This window comes from Euprymna scolopes, chromosome 37 (assembly GCF_053919585.1).
Source record: "Euprymna scolopes isolate OS-2025 chromosome 37, ASM5391958v1, whole genome shotgun sequence".
NCBI lineage: Eukaryota > Metazoa > Mollusca > Cephalopoda > Sepiida > Sepiolidae > Euprymna > Euprymna scolopes.
This window is the reverse complement of record NC_136518.1, coordinates 76,871,527-76,878,504: the sequence shown is the minus strand read 5'-3', so window position 1 is coordinate 76,878,504 and position 6,978 is coordinate 76,871,527.

Sequence of the window (6,978 nt, the reverse complement as noted above, 5' to 3'; positions counted from 1 at the left end):
ACTGTCATTATACGGCACCAGAAATTGCTGACTGTCATTATACGACACCAGACATTGCTGACTGTCATTATACGGCACCAGACATTGCTGACTGTCATTATACGACACCAGACATTGCTGACTGTCATTATACGACACCAGACATTGCTGACTGTCATTATACGGCACCAGACATTGCTGACTGTCATTATACGACACCAGACATTGCTGACTGTCATTATACGGCACCAGACATTGCTGACTGTCATTATACGACACCAGACATTGCTGACTGTCATTATACGGCACCAGACATTGCTGACTGTCATTATACGACACCAGACATTGCTGACTGTCATTATACGGCACCAGACATTGCTGACTGTCATTATACGACACCAGATATTGCTGACTGTCATTATACGGCACCAGACATTGCTGACTGTCATTATACGACACCAGACATTGCTGACTGGTATTATACGACACCAGACATTGCTGACTGTCATTATACGGCACCAGACATTGCTGACTGTCATTATACGACACCAGACATTGCTGACTGTCATTATACGACACCAGACATTGCTGACTGTCATTATACGGCACCAGACATTGCTGACTGTCATTATACGACACCAGACATTGCTGACTGTCATTATACGACACCAGACATTGCTGACTGTCATTATACGGCACCAGACATTGCTGACTGTCATTATACGACACCAGACATTGCTGACTGTCATTATACGGCACCAGACATTGCTGACTGTCATTATACGACACCAGACATTGCTGACTGTCATTATACGACACCAGACATTGCTGACTGTCATTATACGGCATCAGACATTGCTGACTGTCATTATACGACACCAGACATTGCTGACTGTCATTATACGGCACCAGACATTGCTGACTGTCATTATACGACACCAAACATTGCTGACTGTCATTATACGGCACCAGACATTGCTGGTTGTCAATAGACGGATTCAGACGTAGCTAGATCTAAAACGAAAGTCAGAACCATCGCATATTTGCCTAGCATAACCTTTGACGCATCTTTTTGTCTTTTTCTAATATTTTGCCTACCCCTTTATCTTTCCGATCTTAATCCCTATTTGTATTTGAAGTCATGCTCATGCTACGCCCTAAAAAATGCTTACGCGACTACGAATCTATTGATTGGTTGTGGTAGTTTTCAATGAACTATATTTTAAAAAATACATTAACAAATTTACTGTCGAAGCATATAACAGCTTAAATATTTATATCTAATAATCTCAATTGCTCTATGTTGAAAAAACAATAAAAATTACTCCTAAATGTACCAGGGTCGTTACAAAAGTAAAGCCTGCTATTTTTTAAATAAAAAAGTTGAAAAGCTACGAAAAGGGGAGTAATGTCATAAAAACGAGCGAACTTTTATGCTCAATAAGTTATTTTTTACATAGTCACCATCATTCTCAATGCACTTTGACGCATCTCTGCTTCTGACTTCTGAGGATGTGTTTTTAGAGTCTCTCATCGTGAATATTTGAAACCGACAGATGAAAAATTCAGGTCGTGTATGCATAAGTTCCGTCATCATAACAATTTGCAATTTGCAATTTCCTTTGATCCATTTTAGCTGAATGAAAATCGAAGACATTACCTTTGTTACGCCGCTCATATTTTTGTAACATTGAATTTATTATGCCCTTATCAGAAGAAATAGCAACAATCAATCCGCAAAAAGGAAAGGAAGTATGATTTGACATGATTAAAATCCGAAAGATTCACTAATTGATATAATAATTAAGTGATTGATTTTGCGCTACGAAACAGATACTATCAAGAATTGTAAAAGTTAACTGAATTAAAGGAATAAATTATAAGATCATCAACACCATGAATTTTCGAATATAGTTTTTTGTCATTTATTCTTTCTCTCTCTCTCCTTATATATATATATATATATATATATATATATATATATATATATATATATATATAACTTGAGTTCCTTTAGCTATAATCGAAACCGAAACCAAAACTTATGAAGAATTATTGGTAAAATTATTATTTATTATTCAAATAGAAGTCGATAACAATTAAACAACAGTCATTCGGATGTAATCATTACACACAAAATAAATAACACACACGTTATCCTATTAATAGATAGATTATCCATACATCACATCAAAAGATCAAGTGCTAACTACAAGAAGAGGTCATTAGTTTCTGAGATTCTACAGAAATAAAATGTTAAAAGAATACAGAAATAAAATTCTAACGTGTCCTATACCCTAAACAAAATAAATCTAACAGTATTACGTCGCCATGATGTACCTTTTTTGTCAATTTATTGTATCGTATAGACATGAGCAGAAATCGATTTGGCATTATATGTATATAGGAGGGGATTTAGGTAACCACTTTGAGTTAAAGTCTTTCGCCGACTCCCACTTTCGAATTGTAAATAAATAGACAACTTCTTTAGCAACGACAATTGTATGCTTTGTCATCGACCCAGCAGGACGAGTGAAATGTTTCCCAAGGTGTCACGGTTTCGACTTTCGTTGCATGTCAGCACATTTCCGTTCAACGCACTCGATATCCGTTCTCGCTAATACATCAGGAATGTTTGTGTGCAGCCTGCCGAGAGAGCTCTGTGGGATAAGAGATAGACTCAGTGCAGTAGTTTTTTTTTTGAAATTATTATTGTTGGGAGCAGAGAACTGGATGTGTGGGGAGAAGTTGAGAAAGGAACTGATCGATTTATTCAAAAGGATCGAAAGAAAGAAAAGTAAGAGAAACGAATAGAATCGATTTCAAAAAGAAAAAAAATGTCCACACGAATCGAAGGAAGGAATTAAAAGAAAAAATATAAAATGTGGGATGTAGAGAAAAAGGATGAGAAAGGAAAAAAAGAAAATACAAACGAAGAAAAAAAAAAGAAATAGAAGCAAAATATAAAAAGAGAGACATGGATACTGCTAAGATTCTCTCTCTCTCTCTCTCTCTCTCTCTATATATATATATATATATATATATATATATATCATATACATACACACACACACACACAAACACACACACACACACACACACACACATATATATATATATATATATATATATATATATATATATGTAGTTCAAGCTTAAAGGTATCCAATCGTAAAAAAACATTAAATATAACAAAGTTATTGACAGTGCCCAATAGCTCAATAAAAAGAGCCAGATATTTTATTTACTTTTAAGTGAACAAAATATATTACGTTATGACAACAATAGATCTATGGTTAGGGTAAAAAATAACCACCTTCAAATAACTTATACTTCCGGCTGAAGTCATATTTAGACTGAAACAATAGCTCTCTTGTCGTGACGTAATGTAATTTGTTTACTTTAAAGTAAATAATCGCACGCAGACCTTTTATATATACGTAGAGATAGAGATATTATTACACAATTACAGATACACGCACACTCACATATGCACACACACATTCAGAATGTGTGAGAAAATATTAGTGGCACTGATGAGTTATGATACAACGAAACAGGATTGTATGTCGATGACTACAAATATTTTAAGCTCTCCTCTTTGAGTAGAGCACTGTCGTAAGTAATCTCACCCGCTACTTAATTGACTGAAAAATGCGACGCTCGCTCTTTGTTTATAAACAAAGCGGTTAGAGCACTGTAAGAGTGCTAGACGGTTGTCTGTTTAAATAGACATTTGGCGAGATTATTTACGGGCGCCGCTCCATTGGGTCGATCAGTAGAACTGTTGACTGTCAGCGCTAGAGGTTCTAGGCTCAATCCTCGGCTTGGGAGAGATGCTAGTCTAGCGGCACTGATGAGTTGTGATACAACGAAATAGGACTGTATGTCGATGACTACAAATATATATGTATATATGCATATATATATATATATTTAATGTACTCAGTAATTATTAATTCTAAGTGACTGTGTTCTGGTAGTTGAACGTTTGATTCTCAGTACAAACAATGATAGGAATATTGTTATGTAATAGGTCGAACACAAGAGAGCATTTGTTAGTCTCGATCTATCTATCTTTTTAACTTGAGAGATGGATAGAAGATAGAATATGAAGAATATTTTTAAACAACTGTCAAAATATAACAAAGCTATGTCATAGACAAGTTTACCGGAAGGTCTGGTAAGCTGATCGAATCTACGTGTATGTTATGTGGATTAGGTTAGCTGGAGATCATAGAGAGTTTGAATTTGGAAGTTGAGCAGGGCGGACAATTTAGCAGGTCTCACCCTCCCCTTCACTGGGGCGGTAGCTGACGTGTGTGAAAATAGAGACCTAGAATTAACCACGCATTCTTTTGCGATCGACACCTGGAAAGTGAATAAAAACTTTATAAAACAAATCATCGTTCTTGGAAGTGAATGAATATTCGTCAAAACAGGTTCCAGCCTCTTCTCCAAGAAGAAGATGAATTGTAGTTGGACAAGATCAACGACGCATGCAAAATACATGTATCACACACACACACACACACACACACACACACACACACACACACACACACACACACACACACATATATGAACAATTAGATATGAATATATCATAAATAGACAAGAACAACATAATTCTAGGGTTCAAATAGCGAAGAAGCAACGTCATTTAAGACACGTACACACATCAGGATGAACCCTTCGTCCGTACACATTACACATTACATATCTATTAATACATTAGGTATACATTACACGACGGACACCGTTTTGGGTCTCCTTTTTAGTACCCCATAGTATAACAATATAAGAATGATAACTTAAGCATTTTCCTTATCATGGTTGAAGATAGGCACCACCATGAATCTGAACACTTTGCTAAACGCTTTTATGCTTCAAGTTCTTTATATCTTCAAATATTTGTTCACGGTTTGGTTGTTTTGTAGAGAAAAAATGTTGCTTTTCTCTTTGTAAAACATGATTGAGTTTTACAAATGGAGAAGAAAGAAAAAAAAACAATATCATCAATGCTTGGTATATTTTAGGCCAGGAAACCGGTATATCTAGAAAGAATGAAGTAAGAACAAAACGAAGAAATAATTAAAAAAAAAACGACAAAATTATATATAAAACATGTAAAAGACAGAAACAAAAAAAACTAAAAGTTAGAAGTAGAAAAACGATAAAAAAAATTAAAACAAACATGTAAATACAAATTGAAAAAAAAAAAAAGAAGGAAAATCTAGAAATGTATCTAAAATGGCGACCAAACATAGATTAATGTCGCCAAAAATCAAGGGAAGTAGAAATTTACCCATCTGAAATGATATTACAATGAATATACGGCCCCTCACCTCATAAAAGAACTGGAACTGAAACTCAGAAAAGAAATAAATGGACGCTATCCCTTTGGGGGAGAAAATCAAGAGAGAAAATAATTACGTCTCTGGAGAAAAATGATAAAACGATAAAAAGAATAATAAATAAATATCACAGAGGCATTAACCAGTTCCGCAACAACTTTTTAAATGGATCTACTTGAAAAGAAAATTTTCATCTAAAAACGAAGTGACCATGCAATGGAAATCCGATGTAAGAACAGAAAACGCAAGAAATCAAGGGAGTAAAAAAGAAAACGTATTCTTTGGATTCTTTGAATTGCTGTCATCATCTCGAGTGCTATTTTCACAATGTTTCGGCCGACGTCACTTCCAACCTTGTTCAAGTGTATTTGGTCAAATTCGGAAATCTTTCTGTCAAACTCAGGAATCTGCATGGAATTTCGAACGGAACTCTATATTTAATCCAACGTAATCGATACTGTATTTGGTAAAATTCAGTTACAAGTTACACCCTTCTGGAGGTTGAAGGTTCAATCATCAGTGCGAGCAACACTCAAAATGCATTTGCAAATTACTTAGGGCTTCTAATCAGTCACGGCTGAAGAAACAACAGCATAATATCCCTGTCGGTTAAATATACAGCTCCGTTCGAAAGTCCGTGCAGATTCGTGAGTTTGACAGAAAGATTCCCGAGTTTTACAAGATACAGTTAGAGAAACGCGGGGGTTACATCGACCGAAACATTGTGAAAATGACACTAAATTTAAAGGAACACGAAAATCGCGAATTTAAAAACGAAGCTAGAAATATGGATGTAGTCGTTACAACTCAAAGTTAGGTAATAGTAGTAGTAGTAGTAGTAGTAGTAGTAGTAATAATAGTAATAATAATAATAATAATAATAACAACAAAAACAAATATAATAATAATTCTGATTTCGTTTATGAACGTCTCTCTGGAAAGGGATGGGATTCATTTCCAGAGGATTTCCCTCAATCCCGGCTCCAAACCAGGAACTTCAAAGATCAAGAGTTTTTCTAAGGATGTTGGTGGTACCTACAATTGCAGAGGTTTTAAGGGCACCTAAAGCATCGGAGATTTGTAGGTTTTTCAATTGTCCTTCCAGATAACTTGATACTACTCCTAGTGTACCGACTACGACCGGGATTATTTGTGTTTTAACCGCGTGTATACGCCTTATCTCCAAGGCTAATTGAATATAAGTGTTCCACTTCTCGTTCTCCTCTCTCTCTCACTTTCCTGTCCTAGAGTATTGAAAAGTCTACAATCTTCCAGTTTTTTTAGACTTTGTCAATGACAACCAAATCCGGACGATTATGTTCCAATTGCTTTTCCGTTCTGACACTTTTGTCCCACCATACCTCTACCTTTCCATCCTCACTTACTCTCACTTCATCAGGCACCTCCTCAACCCATTTTCCAGCACACTTCACCCCAACCTTCTTACACACCTCCCAATATATCTGGAGTCCCATGTGACCGTGTCTTTTGCGGTACTCTCTCTGAGCCAGTCCACTACATCCTGCTGCAATTGCGCAATTGGCTCTGAGGTTTTACCACAAATCCGGCATTCTGCAGCACCTTCCTCTCCTAGAACCACTTTTTTGAACAATCGTGTTCCTAATGCCTGCTCTTGTGCCGC